Here is a 23,142-nt window from a genome sequence, read left to right on the forward strand (position 1 = left end):
AGGGCCCTCACCGGGAAAACCGATGAGGCTTTGTGCAGGTCTGCGGCCGTCGCGCAGGAGATGGTTTCCGTCTTCCCCTATCCACACCGGCGGCTCCCTCGGCTCCACCGGCGTGGTCACCCTTGGGCCAGATTTGAACCACAACAGGTCCCATTCTCTTATTTTTTTTTTCTTCAATACAAATCCCTTGATCATTCATTGTATCCTTGGATAAATACTGGAATGCTAAATAATAAGATTCAAAATAAAATCCACTCATTTTTGAAAATGATTTTGTGTAGTTACCTATCTATAATGTGGCAGTGAGAGTTCTTTTTTGGCTATCTAGATTATTTATCCACCACACATACCACTAATGGTAGCAGTTGTGGAATAGGTTGTGGCTAGATGTAACACAAAAAGAAAAATGTTTATGGTTATACAATTTTTCATCCATAAAGTTGGATATAAAAAAAATACAACACTAAAAATTTTCATTCATAAAGTCTCAAACAAAGTTGGATATAAGAAAAACACTTCTCAATCGAAATCCAATAATCTTAATTTTTGGGATTGTACAATCAGTAAGTTCTGGTTCTTTTTAATTTTCCCGTCATCACTAATGCCTTTTCTCTTAGCGATACAATTCTCAAAGAAGTCATACGTGTAAAGCTAGTATATGCAAATAAATAAATAGAAAAAAGATAATGTTATAGATATTAACTTGCTCTTTGTTTACTGCACTAATCCTCAATTGCTATGAATGATAGAGAAAGGGACGGCGACAACACGTGGCACTCATTTATAGAGTGTTTTGAATTGGGAGACCTTACAGCGTTGTTGTTTTTGATTTCTTCCATATAATATACATTAATGGATCACGTACTCTCTAAAAGCCATTCCATAATAGGTTTTTTAGGAGATACGTATCGAATTACTCTAGACAAACTAAACAAGGAATCTAAATCTGTAGTGATTAGAGTTTTGCTACTTGCCTCTCATGTATTTACTTGTATTTGTCAAGGGCTAAAAAGTAATGAACAATAAAAAGTTCAAAATCCATGCACTACCGCGAATATGTTAAGAAATCCTAAACAACGAAATATCCAAATAGGGCCTTGTAAGTAATTTTGATTTCATAGCTTTTGATCTCCATGAGCAACTTCAAATTGTTCAGCTTTTGATATTCTTCTGAAAAATTTAAATTTTCATAAATATCCTCTTGAAATTTATGTTTATTTTTGTACCCTCATATAAAATTTCACAAATACTTCTAATATAACCATTCTTTTAATAAAAACTATATTTATTTTAATTAAAAATAAAATAAAATTTTAAAATTACTTTTTTATCCTCCATTGCGATCGTCTTATAAATATTTCTTTTTGCACATTTATCCATTAAAGATATTTGAGTTATTTTAATTTGAAACTATTAATTTTTTAACTGCGTTAGATGATGTGGGTAGATTTGCAAAAATATGTATAAAATAATGGGGTAAAATAGCAAAATAAATATTTATGAGAGTATATATATGTAAATATTAATTTTTAGAAGGATATTTTTATAAATTTGATATTTAGAAGGATATTTATGTATAAAATTCTTTAAATTAATAGTAGACTTTGTTATAGATGGGCCTTATATGGATGGAATATCCAAATAGGGACTTGGAAGTAGTTCTGTTTTGTGACATGGCATGGTACAAGCAGTTTTTAATATAGTGATCGTAGAATTGTGTCGTGCCTGCGAAGATAAGTCGAATCCAACTTTGTGCTTTTTATGGTTGGTGGTTCTCAATCTCCTATGGTCGTCTCCATTTCGATTCCATGGATAGACCCGCTCTCGCGAAACCCGGAGCCCGGAGGGCTGTCGACGTCGCCGTCGGCTGCCTCCACGGCTCTGGAGCTCAACGAGGAGATGGGGGAGAAGAACCCTCGACCCCTCTCGATCACGGTGATATCGCCATGAAAACGTAACTACGCCGCATCACTTCTCTTTCTCTCTCAGATCGCTTTCTTTGGATCCAAATTGGTTATGATTCTGGAATTCTAAGGTGTTTGCTTGGTCTGATTTTGTATTCTACTACTAATTTCTTTTATGTGATTTGGGCTGGGTGTTTGTAATGGTGTAGAGGTTTTCTGACTTTTGCCACTATTGAGTTGGGGACAGTGTTTCTGTTGGATTTTATATAAAAAAGTTTGAAACTTTACTTTGTATGTATGAATTTCTGCTGTTTTTTCTCTCGATCCCTGGTCATACGGCTGTTTTTTGCCTGAAATCTTAAACCCAATACGCGCAATTTCTTATTTGGTTTTGTGTTAGCAATTGTATGTAGGAATTTTATTCTTCTGGTATTTTGATTTCCGCCCCCCCTCCTCTTTTCCTGTTTCTATTCATGCTGTTGTTAGGACATCAGTGACTACTGTTCATTCGATTGAAACTTATTTGATTAAAACTAAAAAGTTGCTTCTTTACGAACATAATACACCATAGATTATTTTTTTCTATATATTCAGTCTTTTCTGGTGTTCATTAATATTTCATTTAGTATTCTTGTATCTAAATCTGGCTAGTTCTCAAACCTTATGATGTATCAATAACTTTACAGTAATTCCATTCTTTTAATTATGGTACTGTATGCAGGTCCCTGAAGATTTGGCAGAGTACATCTTGTTAGGCATGTTTCTATGTGGCCCACATGGTTTAGTTGTTGGATGACTTTGGGTGGTTGATAACTACCCACTAAATGTAGCTATATCTAAGGTAGTTTCCTTGATGGAAGAAAACTGACGTGGTTTTGGTTATCTGATAAGGGTAACTAGCCGAGCCTATTTTATGCCTGTGATATCCATTGGTTTTATGTTTTTTACGGAGGCATAGGTTAGAGACTCATTCTTCTTCAAGTCTCTTATGGATTAGAAGACTCCTTCAAGTCTCCAGTGGATAAACTCTAATCATATAGTTGAACAATTATGGCCGGAGGTACATCTCACTAATACTATCGCTACACAAAATTATTTTGGTGGTGGCTTCGCTATCATCCATTATTTCCACAACATTATTTTAGATCTAAATCACATGTGATCTTGATAGTACATGGTTAGTTTTATATGCCATACTTGTATGTTTATACTAGCATAGTAGAGATTTTACGAATAATATTGTGGAAATAATGGATGATAGCGAAGCCACCACCCATGGATTTGACATTATCTGTCCATTCTTCGATTTATCGATTGGAGATTCATGGCTAGTTGTGTCGTATACATTAATTGTTTGAAATAAAAAAAAATAGTTGTTTTGCCATTGTTGATACTACTCGAGCACAGAATATCTATAATTTTGGGGTTCCGTAAATAATTTTGGATTTTTATGTCATTTATTACCTTTGAAAGGGATCACTCCATGAATATCGACGAGGAGAAGTCCTTTTTTGTGTCCTAGCCCATAGAACTTAAAAGGAAGTGTCCTGCCCATAGAGGTCTCAGTACTCCTTTTGCAATGGGTAACAATGATCCAGTCCAGATGGTCATTGTATGGGCTTGAGTGGGACACCTCCTTACGAAACTTGGGTGATTAGGCCAATTATAGAAGCTATCCACATATTTTGGAAACTTTTGAAGAATGTGTGGTTCACGTGGTTGGTTAAATCAGACTTAATTAGTCTAAGTTAGGACTGTATTATGGTTTAATTTGTATCTTTTTGCATAATACTTTATTAATTATATCTGATTAAACTGAGATTGGTTCGTGTGAACCAATCTGGCTTCAGTTCATCTGAACCATAAATAAGCAATCTGTAACAGAATAAAGAAGACCAGGACCTGTGAATAATTCTGGGGATCTGTTTATAAATTTTAATTTACAGTTAAGGACAGCAGGGACCTACATGTAACAGCATGTTTGTTTTGCACATTACATGATTAATTTGTTTATTTTGTTTTATCAACATTTGGATAAGTTTATAATTTATTTATAATGTAACATTTTGAGTCATCATAGGCTTAGGAGTAGCCACAGCATCTTAAGTCGTGATAATGTAATGATGTATAACGAATTTTAGTCACATATGGATAAGTGATTATTTAATGGCATGGTTACCTGGTCCTATAGGGAGGTGGCCATTTTGGTGCATTAATTGGAATAAGATAGTAAACCAAATATCAAAATAGAAATTTTTCTAGGCCCACAAGTATGGAATATTTCGTTTTGGTATTTGTGTTTGCTAATCTTATTAATGAAGAATTAAGTAAATTCTATGCATGTTTGCAACCTCTATTCACAGGAAGGTTTAGAATTTACCGTTGAATTTAACAATTGGTCAATTCAAATTAAGTTTATTTTCATAGCATTGATGTATATTTGTCTTTGGTTATTGTGGTTATTTCTACTACTACTTTTTTTAATGATTCTTCTTGTATTCCAATGTTATTGGGTGATAATTATTCTGATTGGAATGATAAAATACTCTTGACTCTGGGGTGTATGGATTTGGATTTGGCTTTGGCTTTCTGTGTGGATGAACCACCCATTCCCATAGAATCAAGTACGCCAAATGAGAGGGCTAGTTATGAGCGGTGAGCACTATCTAATCACTTAAGTCATAGATGACATCACGCAAAGTATGACACTCTTCGATGGTATGGCCCGCGTATCGGTGAAATGGACAGAATTGTTCCGAGGGAACAAAGGCACAGTGGTCGAGTGAATTCATGAAGGGAGAAAGAGGAGACCTTCCGTTTACGCTTATCTCCCCACTTCCCTCCATTCCCCTGGCACACACACGCCTCCATAAGACGAGCGACGGGGTTCAGACCGGGAGCTTCCGTCCTTAAACCAGCCCATTTTTCTTCTTTTTGTACACGAGATCCATAGATGGGAACATAGTAAAGAAAGGCAGAGACCCTTGTTCTGAAGCTGGCATTTTCACTCGCGCTACCCGAAAGGGAAAATGAAGTCACGGAAAGCCATCACTCAGGCACAGGAAGAGAAGAGGTTTAGAACCCTCTATCCGTCTCTCTCAAGCCATTTTCAAAGTCAAGTCTTATGCTCATTAAGTCCCATGTGAGTAAAAGTAATAGCGGTTCAATTCCAGAATAGATGCCTTACAAGCCAATCGCAATTTGTATTGTGAAGGATTTTCTTTTGATTTTCCAAATCATGTATGTAACATTTGATTATAAATAAAGACATTGTATTTCATCATATGTTGTTTCTTATATTTGTGATGAATCCCTTAGATTAGGGCAATGGTTTTAGAGCTATGATGAGATCATACTAGTGAGACCTAAAATCTTAAAACCCTAATCTTAAGTATTTCCAGTCGTTGGTACATTGAGTCGGGGATCAATGCTACCGGCAAGACTGGCACATCTTATGTATACTCGATACAGAGGATGATTGATCTCACAATTACTTGTGTGGAGACACTAATGCGAAGATGTGGGTGCTCATTAGAGGAATGAGTTCACTGAAATGACCTGTTAAGAGAATATCTTATGAAGTCTTACTTACATGTCTAAAGATGATTCTCTTAGTAGAAGTTGTGCAACTGATCCTTTGACCTGAGATCACCATGGTGTCTTGTGCATATGAATCCATGTTTTTGGTTTACTCTTATTCATGACAATATGTCGTGCACGGGGTCTTCCGGATATGGTGAATTGTGTACGAAGGTTATGAGTAGGTCGACAAGGAATCAATCACTTCGAGTAAGAGAAGACCGCATCCTATTTATTCTAATCATATGATAATTCAGAAAATCTTTGATCAAAGTAGAATGAAAATTAAAAAGAGTTTCTAATGTTTCATTATTCAAATTATCATTAAAAAATTGAGAGAAATATGAATATATAATTGAGATTGACATACATCCATACTCATATACATATTCAGGATGCAGTTTGATTGAAGGATTGAATTGCACGGTAACTTGCCACTGAAGGGTATTTTTGGTATTTCTACCAAATTTCATATCTTCTGGGTAGACATGACACGTTGCTAGATGTCAATTTTGTCTTGTAGGTTTGATCAAATTAAAGAGTTTAATTCGATCACCAATTAGAAAGGACTCTAATTGTTAAGTTTGGGTTCGCGCAGTTTGGACCTAAATCGATTAGAAGAGTTCTAATCAAGTTAGGTTAACTCGCACCCATACCTACTGCTGGCTAAGTATGGAACCCAATGGATCACATACAAAAAAACTGATCAAGGGTCTAATTAGATTAGATCATGTTTGCAAGATGAACATGCTAGCACGTGTTGCAAACCCTAGCTCCTGATTCGAATTGGATTCGAATCTGCCTCGAATTGGATTCGAATCTGATTCTTGATTGATCTAATTTGATTAGATCATATCCTAATATGGGTTAGCCAAGAGTTGGCACCTAATTGGCTTCGTTTGAGTCTAATTGGAATAGATTTGATAAATCATTCATTTTTTGACCGTTAGATCTTCATCTACCGTTGGATGAAGATATAATGGTGAGTTGGTTTGAACCCAATTAGATTGGGTTAGATAGGGCCTTCAATCATGATCATTTGATCTTCATCAGCCATTAGATGAAGATATAATGGGATCATGATGAGGCGCCTTGGATTGGAGCCCTTGGATCATCATTGGATGATGACATGGATCAAGCTTGATGGCGCATGCATTCCTAGCCATTAGATCATGATCATATGATGGCACATCATGGATACCATTGGATGGTGTGATGAGGATTCAAAGGGAAGCATGATGATTGAATTTCAGAAAAATATGTGGAAGGAAAAGCGTTAAAAGTGATATGGCGTATCATGAAGAGGCGCTTCTATGGATGGATAAGGATGAAACATAACTAACTCCTTATCCACTTATCATATCTCCTTATCTCTCCTCATCATGCCCTATCTGGATAAGACTTCTCATTAGGAGGCGCTCCTCTTGGATCCCACGCCCCCCTTGATGCATGAATGGATGGCAAGGATGCATCCCTCCACATCTATAAAAGGGAATGCGCTCCCGGTGAATTCTAATCATCGGAACTCTAAAATTCCAACTCTCTCTCTTATCCCTTCTTTCTTACAAGAGTTTCTCTCCTTCTAACAACTCTTTTAGTGTGTCCTAAGCCAAGACAAGGTGGTCTTCTTTAGGACAAAAGGATTAGAAGTGATTTTAGAAGGTGGAAGAAAAATAGAAAGGAAAGAAAGCAAACCAATTAAATCTTTTGGAAGGATTCAGCATCAAGGATCAAAGTCTTTGGAGCTAAAGCCTTGAACCCAGTTTCCGTATGGATCAACGTTGGAGGGTGAACATTTGGGCACCTAGTGAAAATTCTGCATATTGGATTAGCGTTGGAAGTATTCTTCTATTTCTGCATTTAATATTATATTATTTGATTGTTACCATTAAGGTGATCTTGGCTTAATAGGGTTTGAAATAATGGAATTTTATTAAGAAATTTTAAAATTTCTAGCTTCCGCTGCCCCTATATGACATGATAAAACCCTACAAGTCTTATGCTCGTTAAGTCCCATGTGAGTAAGAGTATTAGCAGTTCAATCTCAGAATGCAATAAGGTCGAAGATTACATGAAAGCTATGGAGGAACAATTTGTAAGCTCTGACAAGGCATTAGCTATCACGCTAATGAAGAAGCTTTTGGGCATGACACATGACAAAAGCAGGAGTGTGTGAGAGCACATTATGCAAACAAGAGACATTGCTGCCCAATTAAGGTCCCTAAAGGTTGAGATTCCTGAGTCATTTTTAGTACATTTCATTCTCAACTATCTCCCTGCAGAATATGGACCATTTAAAATATTTTATCACACATAAGGAAAAATGGTCAACTAATGAACTATTGACCATGTGTGTGCAAGAAGAGAAGAGGGTGAAGCATGAGATACCTGAGAGTGTTCATTATGTAAATCATGCTAAAGGAAATGCTAAGAAAGGCGTTTCTTGGGAAAAGAAACTGTGTGCAAATAAAGCAGGATGGCAGTGAGGATAAATGCTACTTCTGCAAGAAAAAGGGACATTTTAAGAAAGACTATGCCAAGTATAAGGAATGACTCGAAAAGAAAGGTAATCTCGCATTGTGTGTTATGAATCTTGTTTTATTGAAGCTCCTGATAATACTGCCTGGTGGATTGATTCAGCTGCTACAATTCACATTGCTAATAATGTGAGAAGTTTTCTAAACTTGAGAAAACTAGTGAAAAGTGAACAAGGTATATAGTCAGGAAACCAGATGCGTTCATGTGTAGAAGCAGTGGAGACTTATAGATTAATTTTAAAATCTGGTTTTCAGTTAGACCTTGTAAACACCTTTTATGTTCCATCATTTTCTAGAAGTTTGGTTTCTATTTCAAGACTGATTTGTATTGGTTTTGAATTTAATTTTCATGGTTCAGTTGTGGATCTTTTGAAAGACAAGAAAATTGTTGGTTCTGGAATTTTAGTTGATAATTTCTTTAAATTTGAATTTGACCCCACTTATGAGTTTAGTCTTCTAACCCTGCATGACAATAAAGTTGGTGTTAAATGAGGTATTATTAATGAATACTCCTCTAAACTTTGGCATTGGAGATAGGGACATATCTCCATAAAGAGAATTAAAAAAAATTAGCAGCAATGGAGTCCTAAAGGCTCTTGACTTTACGGATTTTGGTGCTTGTGTAAACTGCATAAAGGGAAAGCAGACCGATAGGACCACTAAAGGTGCCAAAAGGAGTACTGAGCTTTCAGAGATCATGCACACATATATATGTAGACCATTTTCTACCCCATGTCTAAATGGTCTGAAATATTTTATTTCATTTATTGATACCATTCTAGATATATGCATCTCTATCTCTTATTTGATAAAGCAGAAGCACTTGATGCATTTAAGATTTTCAAGGTAGAGGTAGAGATACAAAAGGAAAAGAAAATAAAAATTGTAAGATGAGACAAAGGTGGAGAATATTATAGAAGGTACACAGAAAAAGGATAAGTACCGGGTCCATTTGAAAGTTCGTTGGAGAAGCGGGCATTATTGCCTAATACTCAATGCAAGATACACCACAATAAAGTGGTGTGGCTGAAAAAAAGAACCACACACTTATAGACATGGTTAGGAACATAATAAGCAATTCAAGTTTACCTTTATCCTTGTGGAGTGAAGCATTAAAATCTACTATGTACATCTTAAATAGGCTTCCATCTAAGGTTGTTCTTACAACACCTTTTGAAATATGGAATGGATGAAAATCAAGTTTAAGACATTTAGACGTATGGGGTTGTCCAGTTGAGGTGAGGGATTATAATCCACACCTAAAGAAACCGAATGCAAGAACAATAAGTGGTTTTTCTATTGTCTATGTAGTTAATTCCAAAGGATATAGGTTTTATTGTCCTTCACATACTCCAAGAATTGTTGAGGTTAGAAATGCAAAATTTTTTGAGGATCATGAATTTAGTGGGAGTGAATTTCCTCATAAGGTGGAATTTAAGAAAATAAGGGAATCACTTGTGGTACCCTTAAATATGCAAGAGTTGGTGCCTTTTCAAAGTAATCCTTTGGATTTTATTGAACATCAACCAATTCAACAACCACACCATGAGGAGCCACCTCGTGAAAGAATTGATAATACAGAAACCACTATTCAGGATACACATGAAACATTGGAAGTAAGAAGATCCTCAAGAATTAGAAGGCCAGCAATTTCTAGTAATTATATTGTATACCTTCAAGAGTCTGACTATGATGTTGGACCTAAAGATGATCCGAATTGATTTTCACGAGCCATAAGTGGAGAAAATTCCACACTTTAGTATGATGCTATGAAGGAAGAGATGGAATCCATGGCTAAAAACAAAGGCTGTGATCTCGTTGAATTACCAGAAGGAGACTCAGTCATTGGATGTAAATGGGTTTATAAGACCAAAAGGAACTCATCTGGTAATATCAAACAATATAAGGCTAGACTTATAGCTAAGGGTTTTGCTCAAAAAGAAGGCATTGATTATTATGAAACATCCTCTCCAGTTTTAAAAAAGGATTCATTTACAATAATCATGGCATTTTGATTTAGAGCTACATCAAATGGACGTAAAAACAACATTTTTAAATGGGGATCTTGAAGAAGAGGTATACATGCTTCAACCTAATGGTTTTCATAGTGAGAAGGGCAGTCACTTAGTTTGCAAGCTAAATATATATATATATATATATATATATATATATATATATATATATATATATATATGAACTAAAACAAGCTTTCCGTCAATGGTGCATAAAGTTCCACAACGTTGTTTCTTCATGTGGTTTTTTAGAGAACATCGTTGATCAATGTATATACCTTAAGATCAGTGGGAGCAATTACATTTTCTTAGTCCTATATGTAGACGATATTTTACTTACAAGTAGTGACTTGGGCTTATTGCATGAGACCAAACAATTTCTTATCCAGAACTTTGAAATGAAGGATATGGATGAAGCCTCTTATGTCATTGGCATAGAGATTCACAGAGATAGAGCCGAAAAAACTTTAGGACTATCTCAAAAGGCTTGTATTAAAAAGGTTCTGGAAAGATTTAGGATGAAGGATTGTTAACCTATTGTAGCATCTATTATCAAAGGGGACAAATTTAGTTTGAATCAATGTCCTTAGAACATATTGGAACGAGAACAGATGAAAAACATTCTTTATGCTTATGCACAGGTTTGCACTAGGCTTGATATTGGATATGTAGTAAGAATGTTAGGCGGATACCAAAGTAACCCAGGTATAGAGTACTAGAAAGCTGTCAAAAGTGTTATAAGGTACTTTCAAAGAACTAAAGACTTCAAGCTTACATACAGACATTCTGACCATTTGGAAGCTGTTAGATATTCATATTCGGATTTTGCTGGATGTATAGATACAAAAAAGTCTACTTTAGGATACATCTTTCTTCTTGTTGGAGGTGTTGTATCTTGGAGAAGCATAAAGCAAACTATTGTTGCATCATCCACTATAGAGGCAGAATTCATCGCATGCTATGAAGCTACATCACAGGCACTATGGTTGAAGAATTTTATATCTAGCCTAAAGGTTGTCGATTCTATTGCTAGGCCATTGAAGATTTTTTTATGATAATTTGGTTACAGTTTTTTTTTCTAAAAATAATAAAAGTGGAAGCAGAAGTAAGAACATTGACATAAAGTATTTGGTTGTCAAAGAATATGTTAAAAAGCAAGAAGTGGTTATTAAGCACATAAATATTGTGTTAATAATCACTGATTCTATGACTAAAGGTTTGTTGGCAAAGTAGTTCAGGAATCATGTATGACATATGGGACTTGTTGGCTTATTTTGAGTTATTGCTTTTAATTCTCTGACTATTATGTATGTTTATAAACATATTTGATTAATTAATGACATGATGTCCATTATGCACATTAAGTAATTTGTCATTTACAAGATCTTGATCCATTTAGATCAATAAATTGGACCTTGAATGATTTATAAGAAGATCATTCATGAAGTATCATGAGATACTCAATTAGAAAGTATCATACATTTTTATACATGGAAGGAAGTGCTCGCCTAGAGAGCATCACCGTCATGATTTGTGTACAAAAAATTTCTATTTGGCTAACAATTGCAAAACTAGCGTATGAGTTGAGTGACAATAAAGTGATTATGGCCATACTATTGTATTAACTATTACTTATGAGGATTGTCTAACTATGTCATGGGGGCCATGTGGGAGAATGTTAGGCATGTTTCTATATGGTCTATTTGTTTTAGTTGTTGGATGATTCTGGGTGGTTGGTAACTACCCACTAAATATAGTTATACCTAAGGTAGTTTCCTTGATGGAAGGAAACTGATGTGGTTTTGGTTATCTAATAAGAGTCCCTAGCCTAGCCTATTTTAAGCCTATGATATCCATCGGTTTATGGTTTTTTACAAAGCCATAGGTTAGAAGACTCCTTCTTCAAGTCTCTTGTGGGGGGGGGGGGGAGGGGGGGGAGTACGAACTTGTTGGTTGTTAAATTGGGTCCTTCCCTTCATAGGAGGTTCTTGAACATTTTGCAGCTTTCCTGGATTTGCTCCTCAAACTACGATCCACAGAAATTGTCATTATGTATCTCAACATGGTACTTAATATCTGCCGGAGAAAAAACCCTCCTTGACTGGAATTATAGCTTTTGGAACATTTTATTGCAATGCTACCAGTAAGCTTGGTAGCATTTCGATAAACTTAAAAAGTCCTTAATGCTGTGGGTCTAATACTGCATCAAGGACTTTAATAATGCTTTTTATCTTCTTAGTCTGGTATAGAACTTTAGCAGCTGTCTGCCATGAAACGCTGCTTCTTTGACTCTGCTATCGTTTAGTTTATTTGTTTTGTTCACAACTTGTAACTTATAAGGGATTCTTGGTGAACTGATGGGCATATTTTGACAAAATCCATCTATTTCTTGCTTTCTCTTCCCCAGTTTCTTTCTCGTGCACATTGCTAACATGCAAGGCCCCATGTATATACCATTTATGTGGTTTCACAATGTTGATTTCAAATCCCCTTTTATTTTGGTTTATGTGTATAATGTATATATTTAGACTTGGACATTAGTTTAAAGTGCTTTAGCCAACAAAGCAATCTCTAATTGATCCAGATGTTGTATTGCAGATATGGTCATGCCTCAGAGACCCTACTTTGGATGTTTGCACATTCATAGCTGAGAAGAATGGTATGACCTTCCAGCTGGATTCCTTCTTATTTGGTGAGAGGAGATCACCTTTTTCGGCTACGTTGATGGGGCCCTAAAGCATTGGTTTTGCAGAGATCTTTTTGCCTAGGCACACATGCAGAACTGGTTGCTTTTGAACACATTTAAGAATGAAAGTCTAACTAAAATTAAGGTAATGGAGGGTTGGCATTTCTTCATAATGCTTATATAAGTTATATGTTCTTTCAGCAATAAACCAAGTACATTCTGTCCAGGCTTTGTGCAGTCATGAGAAAATTATTGTATGAGCCTTAGAGTCTGACATTAAGTTAATGGAAGGTTAGCACTTCTTCATTTTGCTTATATATAAAAATCTGTTGACAAGTCGTGTTCTTGCACCCATAACACCATGTCCAGGCTTTGTACCTACTGGAAAAAAGTTTATGATATGAAGAATATGTAATTAATCAGCGAGATAAGGAGAGGAAAAGATAACAAGAATAGGGGAAAAATTGGAGACTCATCATATTCTGGCAGTCAGAAATTTTAAATATGTTGTTTAAAATTGAGATGCCGTCATGAGATTAAAATGTTTTTATGATGAATTCTGTAATCCTTTCAGTCCTGGGATATAGGAAAAGCTATTGGTACTAGCTCACCCCTCAAGCTTCTTCGTAGTTGCCCAACAAGCATGCAGTTTTATTCTTTCTTCCTTGAATGCACGACACATGCAGCAGGTTATCCAATTTCTGAGAAATTCTATTACCATCCTTTGATGTTGGCAACTTCTATATAGTATCAGTGCTCTTGGTGTAGTTTGACTGCATTAGGATAGTTACTTGAACCTTCAATTATTTGTCTCTGTTAGCCAAATGATTTGAAATGGTTTCCCTCAAAGAAGTATTTCAAAATGGTGTTCAACCGGAGTACATAGGAGATGGAATGATGAGATATCCCAGTATTGCAGCTGCAATTCAGTTAAGAGTGTCTCGTGAATTAAGAGCTGCAGTGACTGATTGCACATTGAAGTCAGAGACTGGGATGAGGTAGTTTTAAAGAACTTGTAGACTTCTAAAAATGCTTGAATATTGAATATTGGGTTAGAGTTGCATACCTTTGTTCATAAAACTAGAGCATCCCACTCCTTTCTAAAAACTAGAGCGTCTCGTGATTAAGAGCTGCAGGGACTGATTGCATATTGAAGTGAGAGACTGGGATGAGGTAGTTTTAAAGAACTTGTAGACTTCTAAAAATGCTTGAATATTGAATATTGGGTTAGAGTTGCATACCTTTGTTCATAAAACTAGAGCATCCCACTCCTTTCTAAAAACTAGAGCGTTTTCACCAAAAAAAAAAAAAAAAACTAGAGCGTCTCGTGATTAAGAGCTGCAGGGACTGATTGCATATTGAAGTGAGAGACTGGGATGAGGTAGTTTTAAAGAACCTGTACACTTCTAAAAATGCTTGAATATTGAATATTGGGTTAGAGTTAAATACCTTTGTTAATAAAACTAGAGTATCCCACTCCTTTCTGAAAACTGGATCTTCACAATGACAGAATAAGAACTTTTTGGATTGGCGAAAAGCGCACCAAAACTTATTGACTTTTTTGGTTGTATCCATATTTGTGCAGTATGATACATCTGATTTTGTCAAAAAAAAAAAAAGAAAAAGAAGAAAGATAGAACAAGCTGATTAACAAAATCTTTTCCAATGTAATCATATTATCTTAAGTTATACCAATTTGGATCAGTTAAAACTCGGGATAATAAAAGCTGAAATTCAGTATAACATCAAATCAGTAACTGCATGGCCAATGCTGATACACACCAATATTTCAAATTCTCAATCAAGAGAAAAATCATGATATATATATTTTTCTCTCAATAAATTAGAAAATAAAAAGTAAGTCTGGGCTCTCACACACACACGGGTGTCCTCATCACAGAGCTACTTTCTCTTCCCAGTTCTTCTCTTTCTTTCCAGTTCGGGAAAACAAATCTCACCGGCCCTGCGGTCGCAGCGGCAGGATTCAACACTCGGAGACCGAAGGGCAAATCAAACCTCGTCGTTGGGATCCGCGTTTGACCCTCGTCCTTCCCTGGCGTCACAGCCGAGTCATCCTCCAACCCGAAGGGGAAACCGATGGCGAGTACTGGCTCGGGTCCGAGCATCAAATCATACCGACAGCGGCAAGCAAACAAGCCAGCCCAAACCTCAAAAAGAATTAAAAAAAAAACCCACCACCTCGTCCGCTGCCACCCGCCTGACAACTTGCTTCACACGCCAAAAGTTTCGTTTCAATGTTTCGATCCAACCGCCAAGTAATTGGCCCTTCACCGCGGGTATTAACTGACGTCGTCGTCACCATCGAGTGCTGTCAACGGCTCAAGTTAATTGTTCCGTTACTACGGACATTTATTTCCGTGGGCAACTTTAAGGCACTCCGGTCCCAGCATGGGTTTTCAGAGGGGTCAAGGTTTTGACCAATTAAGAGACAAAGTGAATTCCTAATTTTCTATTGTGGATTCACAAATTTGAAAGAAAATCATCATTAGTATAATAAGATTGAAATATTTTTGTAGTCATTATGGTGAAAAGTTGTACAATGAAATTATTGTCCGAGGTTAACAACTTGCTATCTTTGTTGGTCTGCTTAGAGATAACATATTAGAATTAAAGTGTATGAGAAAAATATTTTTTTTTTATATGCATTTGGAAAGAAGTTGCTAAAACTAAATATGTATGTTTATATTCATAAAACAATTTTTTCTCCTCTTTGTTTGCTCAAATCTATCACTTTTGAGTTAAACTATCAACCATTCCACTTCTTATCATACACCAAGTATTGTCTGCTTTATGAAAACAGTAGGGTAGAATCTAGAGTTATATGATAACTTTCTTATTATTTATGTACATGTGGCATTGATAGAGATGCCCTTCAAACTTAGAAGAGCTGGTATATATTGCTGGAGGAGTTGGTTCCTAAGTTTAACGTAATCTTGGTGCAGTCCATGAGAAAGAAGGGTGAATGATCCATGGTCAAATCTTGTTTTCTCAAATCTATCACTTTTGAGTTAAACTATCAACCATTCCCTTTCTTATCATACACCAAGTATTGTCTGCTTTGTGAAAACAGTAGGGTAGAATCTAGAGTTATATGATAACTTTCTTATTATTTACGTACGTGTAGCATTGATAGAGATGCCCTTCAAACTTAGAATAACTGGTATATATTGCTGGAGGAGTTGGTTCCTAAGCTTAACGTAATCTTGGTGCAGTATAAAGGCTCCGACATGCATGCATGGAATCGCCGAGCCAGGCCATGCGTCACGTCACGTGTCAATCATGGAGAACGCTCGTGCCCGGACGCCAGACATTGGTGACGCGTTATCGGCGTCACGGCAGGCTTTTTCACAAGCCACGACCGTGAACAACGTCAACGGCACCGTTGAATCTGGTGTCAGGGCGCAGCCGTTCCGTTACTTCCACGCGTGAAACGTCGTGCGAAGGTGACGGCTGGTCACGTCTTCCGAGGTTTCGTGGAAACAGTTCACGAGCTGAGCCATTAAGCTCGCCAAAAGATCCCCTCGCCATGCTTGTTCGACGGAGTTTTTATCTCGAAAAGGGTAAAGAGAATGGACTCTTGCCATCTGATCTCTGTCACAACTCATATGGTCTCCTACGTCAAAGATTTCTGGGGCACGCCATAATTTTGCAATCAGAGCTCAGAAGGCAGTGGGCCGGTGGGTGAACAAACATGGCTTCTATGTGTCCGAGTTTCTTATCACTTTGACTAGAACTAGAGTGATGCTGAACCTAGTACTTGAACCCCAGCAGGAGTTCCAACTTTAAGGGCTCAAATCCAATGGATATTGCATGATTCTTGTAGCATTCAGAGGATTACGTGATCCACGATGCATGCAGGTGGATGTTTTTGTGATATGGTTAACGTGCAAGATACAAGAAGTTGATTTTGTGAAAATGGTTAGAAATCGCTTCTAAGATAATTCATGCATATTAGAATAGACGTTGCACGCTCTTGATTGTGTCATGCTAAACAAACTCGATGCCCTACTTGGGTAGGTAAGGGCAATGAAGTCGAGCTTGATTGAGTTGGGGCCTAATCTTATTTAGTTTAATATTAATTTCAAGCCTAAACTTTGGGGTCAAGTTTGATTTGTTTATCATTATTCTGAGCTTAATTCGATTCTAATTTTAAATCAAGTTGAAAACATGCCTAATCGGTTAGGTCGGTCATTCTAAATTATGTTGGAATCAATTCAAGCTTAATCAAGCTTTGTTCGAGTTTAGGTCAAACTTGTTTTGATATTTGACTAATTCAAAACAATAAAAAATTGCTCATCGAAACCTTGGTCTAATAATGCAATATTTATATAGTATATAATAAAAAAATAAATATATTCAAGCCCTAGCCAACATGGTCAATTTGGGTTGGCTTGAAATGAGTTTCGAACATGTTTCGTTCATTCAACCATGATTTGTTTAACTTCAAACGAAGCTCGATTTAAGCTTTCTTGAGCCGAGTTTGAGTTGCTCGGTTTGTTTGGCAACACTATTTATGCAGAGATCTCTCTACATAATTATGGGTCCAAAAGATGGTAATATCAAAACAAAATTCAAGGGAGTAAAAACTCAACATCCATATTTAAAAAATAAAAAACAAAAATTTTATGCTCATGCATCAAAAGGAGATTGGTGGTTTATGCCACAACCTCACCATTTGTCACACCAATCTTTGTTGGTTAGATTTTTTTCTTTGTTGGCATACTTGATCAACAATTGCATGTAATTTAGGATGCACACAAGTGGAATAGCCTACATGTTCATGTACGACATTTATATTTAGAGACATTAGCAATTTTCATGGCTATAACCTTTTTGATAATCGAAAGATCAAAGAGCCTATATAAGTATGGCCTTATATCTATATTAAAATGACTAAATCACTGAACTGCATCGACAAAAATGGTTCAGATATCGTGTTGTACATCTTTAATGTAGATAATGGGAACCAAAACTATTATAACAGGCGGAAGTTAATTAAACTTGAATATCTGAGTATAGTACCTCTTTAAATCCAGTGGAGATAATAAAGGGATACCTTAGCGGGGATAGCTCAGTTGGGAGAGCGTCAGACTGAAGATCTGAAGGTCGCGTGTTCGATCCACGCTCACCGCATTAATTTTTCAAATATAAACAAAAATTTTGGAGAATCAAGAATAATATAAAATTAATCCAATATTTTAATATTTTATTTTAAATGTGATGAATAAATGTGCAATTTGGTAATTGACATAAAATTACTGTTTCTAGCAAATTTAGTTACCAAGAATTTATCCTTCAATAGTTTTTATATTGGGAAAGAATATTTTTCGATAAGTTGATTGTTGTTTCAATGCATAAAGACTTACTTGCTCTAGATGGTGAATAATAATTAATTGGGAGGTAGTGTATAACTAAATTTAAGTTCTTCTTACAGATAAATATGAGCCCATATTTTTTGTTGCTTTTGTCTCTCTCATGTGGTTTACGTAATGGCAATAGATTATAAATCCTCATAGCATAATTGCACCTTGTTCCATTGTCATATTGCATCGTAAAAATATCTCTATGATAATGTAAACACGACTTTAAGCAAAATATCAAATGGTTTGGTACATACAAAATCGACAAGTACCATACCATAACCTTCTCGATACTAGAAGGATTTCAGTAAATGAAGACTTGTTCAAGCAAAAACTATCTAAATCACCCCTAATCGGTTTCAGCTAAGAGCGGATCAAGCCAGAGGTTGAGGCTATTTTGTTCCAAAAAGTTCTTACTTTGCTTTTGAACCAAGCGATACACTTGGGTGCCACTCAAGAAGGGGGTTAAAGAGTAGTTTGCTTTTGTTTTCAACACTTTAAAAGTAAAAATAAAAGGAAAGGGGGATAATTTGCTATAAGGATTTTTGTCATTGGATTGACCAATTTAAAACCATTTTTAGTCTAGAAAATCGTTTTAGCTAGGTTATTACCTTCAATCTTCAATAATTTGATCACAAATTTATGATTAATTGATGAAATTACAAAAAAAATTCATTAAATCGAGATTAAATTTTATATGATATTAGATTCATGCCCCAGAGCATAAATCTAAGATCAAAATTAATAAACTTCGAATCTAATTTCAACACATATTTTTAAAATATATTTTAGGTTGCAAGTTGTGTGTTGTATATTTATGCATATTTAGGACTTCAACGCATAAAAAAACATCGACTAAAGCAAATAACTCGATGCTTCTGCATTTGTTTTTAGAAAACATACATTCAAACAAAAAAACATGATGAAAAAAAAATCTCAAGTCACAATTTGGAGGCCAAAGTAGGCACTATCAAGAATATTTGGGATATATCAATGCATACTTATTGATATCCTTTATCAGTCTCGATATGATGCATGTTGTAGTTACCCTTGGTACATTGTGGCATTTTGAACTTTGCATGTACTTAGGCATTGAAAATAGATTTGAATTTATAATAAGAGGCATAGTACAGGTTGAGGCTACTTGCTTGAGAAAGGGTAATAGAGAAGTCTCCAATGTGCTTGGAAATACTTAAGCTATTGGACTATGCATAAGGCGAATAGGGCTACAAATTAGGTTGCCTCCTTTGCTGCTCATCATTTCGGAGAGATGTTATGAACTGAGATTGCAGTTATCTCATTACCTTTATGTCGTTTTCTTTCTCTTAATGCTGAGGATAGCGCTTATGCTCATGGACTACTGATGTACCAAAAAAAAAAAATAGATTGTTAATTGATAGTCATATTGTATAATATATACTGCTTCAGCACCTCTTTTCTTTTTTTGAGGTCACAAGGCAAAACTTGGTCGTTTTCTTTCTTGAGAAGGAAAATGTTTTTTTTATAAAAGACTCCTCAAACCATTAAATCCTGATATATGATCATTTGCTAGTCTTGAGCTTCCAAAAAATAGTTAGGTAATACTAAAAGAAGTGACCAACGGAGTTTACTTTATGTTTGAATCAATTATGGGTTATCTATTTGGTTTAGATGCTAAAAGGCTATAGCCTTTATCTGTTCCAATGTGGACAAGTTAGATTGGTTTAGTTCTCTTAAACATTGGAAATTATGGCTCATACATATCTGAGTGTCCTTTAAAATGTTTTTTTAAATAATATCATTTCAAGGAATCTGAATGTTGCTTTGCACAAAAAAGAAATTTTTTAATCTTCATCATGCATGCATCTTGATTAATACCAAGCACACAAACATAGAAATATATTCTTGCAAATCTCTATAAGTTTACCAATCAATTAGCCCTAAGAAACTGACTTCTTTAGTTACTGCCCGAGACTTTCGGTATGTTTGTTTATAGTAGAAATCTGAATCTTAAAAAAAAGAAAACTTTCTTCATACCGACATGTACCACCATATCTTGCTTGTGGTCGGTGCACATAAATCAAAAAACTTTGCGCTGAGAACTGCATCTGGATGCTGGAAAAAAAAAAAAAAAAATTGCGCACATGGACACAATTACATATGTTCTTTACTAATGATTAATTGGAGAAATTGACCTGAAATATTTTTCTTGGCTCATAAGAAGTACACACGAAAAAAAAAAAAAAGAGGATCCAGTCTGGTCTGTGATAAAAAGTATAACAGTTAAAAAGAGTTAATTCAATGTTTTTAGCTAAATATTTTTTTTTAGTACAACGGTAACTCACGTCAGTCTAGTATAAGCACTACTTTTAGCATCAAAAAAAATAAGATGCCATAAAAGTAAGAAGGCAGAATCAATCTCCGTCCATATAATCTCTTCCGAATGGTGAGTAGTAAATAAGATGGTCCATTCTGCAACTTTTTTTACCTTCCGAAATATATGGACAACCTGCATTGAGCGGTAACCGGCACCAAATAAAACTTTAAATTCTATCATGTTTTCAAAAATAAATATAAAATTTTATCTCCTAAAAGTTAAAATACATCCAAATATTGTTTGGGTGGATAGGCAGAAATAAATGCGAAAAGAATACTAAGAGAAATGAAATTTCTCATATAGCTCCTACAAAGTCGTTACACCAAAGCTAAATAAATTTTTTTTTCTTGATGTCTGGCTGAATAAAACCTCTATCATTTGAAGATTACTCATTTGATTGATTTCTGAAAAATAAAATAATATAGATTAAAATCTAATTAAAATATAAAAAGATCCCTGAACAATATTTTTTCTAAAAGGAAAAGTGAGGGACAGGAGGGCGGCTCCTCTTTAGGCTGCTGCGATGGACTTCGAAAACGGCGAGCGATTGGACGGGGACAGGACCGGCCTTAGGCTGTACCGTTGTTTCCAATGGTCTAATTTACTCCTTTTTATTGCACTTATCCGGGCATAGTGAGTCTGGTTGCAGTAAAGACTGTTAAAAAATTGCACAGAAGCTTTGAAGGCTCGAAATTTGCATGGCCTACGGGGCTAAGAACAAATGAACCAATTGACGTGCATGCAAGGGTCCATCGACAAGAAGTGACATCAATTTGATAGTACGTTTTTTTGCCCTTTCTCTAATGCAAAAGGTATAATTAATAAAAGATTCGAAAAAAAAACCTCTCTTAATTCCAAAAAACAAATAAAGACTTACAATACAAGAACTCATTTGAATTACAAAAAAAATTATTCTTTGAAAGAATAAGTTTACTATAAAATTGAAGCCTAGATATATAATATCTAAAAAAATATTTTTTTCATATTTGATTGATCACAGACATATTCAGAAGTGGCTTATATTTGGTCGAATATCTTTTTTTTAAAAAAAATTGTATAAAATATATGTTATATTTTAATTAAAAAAATATTTTATCCTGTTTTATCGGATATATTTGGAAAAAAATTATGTCAATTTTCTGACGGTAGGAATTGGTCTTTTTTATATCTCTTATAGATTTTTCTTTTTCATAAAATATGAAAATTTTATTCTCATACAAATATGAGATTTTTCTCTATTTTTCTGTTGATTACACATTTTTTCTTTGCTCTCTATAAATCAAACAAGTCCTAAAAGTCTCCATCCCATTGAATGATGCTTATTTTTGTAAAGTATATACTTCGTGGAATTATTTAGCAGTGCCGTGACATCTGTCGTGTTTCAACCATCTTGTTGGTGCAGTTCAGGAGATTGTTGTGATTTGTAAAAGATTGGGGTTGCCATGGTTCAGTTTAAGTTGAGAAACAAATGGAAACTAAAATTGGAATTACACTTTCTCATATCTCATTTTGATTCTGTCGTAAGCATCAAACTTTTTTAATATATTATCATGATATTATTTATTAGAGCTGCAAATAGGCGTTATTAGGTTAGATATGCATCAGGCTTCTATCGAGTCATATTAGGTGTGCATTGGAAAGGTTTTTTGTACTTAAGTATGTTTGAAGTACCGATCATCACAAATGGTACCAGATCGATCTAGCTTTAGAACATTACAATAGGCCTTCTGAGATTGATTCCGAGGATGTTACGGTGTTTTTGATAGAATTCATGCAAGCATGTGCTATTGTTGGGTTCAAGCAATAAATAATGATTTTTTGACGTGAATCATATCTAATTAGGCAAACTCCAAGTAGACTTTTTTGGCTGATTCAAATCAGAAATATTTTCCAACAAGTATTCTTGTACTAAAAATAAGTGGAAGAAGTTGATATTTGTTCCTATTGGTTTAAATAATATATATTCCATTCGATTTATTTTATTTGAGCTTAATTCACCATTGTTGAAATAATATGATTTAGATCGTTTTAGGATCATGACAACTTTAATAATTCTTAGCTTGGTGATATATCACTCCATTCTAATGTATAATGCCAGCTCTCCTTATATGTCTGTGCATGAGACGTGTCCGTCCATATGCATTTCCCACCGACACTTCACGACGTGCCTCCCATTAGTATTTCTCTTCTCCCATGTGGTTCACAACATGTCAAAGTAATGGTGGCAATGGACTAGGTTGAGCCGGGTTCGGGTCAAGACCTTTCGATCGATACCCATCCAAGGTCATTTTAGGTTATTTATTTGACCCTAACTTAATCTATTTCGTAAAACTCAATCCAATATTTACAATTCTTTACAAAATAATTCAAACAACTAATTTTTAGAAAAAGTCTAATCACATAATTAATCTAAGATCACAACCCAATCCAACCTAAATTATTTCAACCTAAATTGAATTTTACTCTCATGATTCGAGTCTGGTCACCGGATCAGAAAATCTGACCTATACCTAACCCTAATTGAAAAAAAAAAAGCCCTCTTAACCCAAACCTAATCTAAGTAAGGATGGGATTGTGAGGTATTTCAGGTCGTGTCAATTTTGCCATCCTACATCCAATGCTCAAATTCCTCTGGAAACATTTACTAATATTCATGTAATTTTCTTTTCTACGAAAATGTTATTTAC

At 35.2% G+C, this 23,142-nt stretch overlaps 1 long non-coding RNA gene and 1 other non-coding gene across 2 annotated transcripts; both read left to right on the plus strand.

Moving 5' to 3' along the window:
• Positions 1–1,718: 1,718 nt before the first annotated feature.
• On the plus strand, positions 1,719–13,054 carry LOC103711355. Its single transcript, XR_604753.4, has 2 exons — positions 1,719–1,954; positions 12,631–13,054. It is a non-coding gene; the product is annotated as an uncharacterized LOC103711355 (long non-coding RNA).
• A 4,745-nt stretch (positions 13,055–17,799) lies between these two features.
• On the plus strand, positions 17,800–17,872 carry TRNAF-GAA. The gene has a single exon. It is a non-coding gene; the product is annotated as a tRNA-Phe (tRNA).
• The last annotated feature ends 5,270 nt before the right edge of the window (positions 17,873–23,142 follow it).

This window comes from Phoenix dactylifera, chromosome 4, assembly GCF_009389715.1.
Source record: "Phoenix dactylifera cultivar Barhee BC4 chromosome 4, palm_55x_up_171113_PBpolish2nd_filt_p, whole genome shotgun sequence".
Classification (NCBI taxonomy): Eukaryota; Viridiplantae; Streptophyta; class Magnoliopsida; order Arecales; family Arecaceae; genus Phoenix; species Phoenix dactylifera.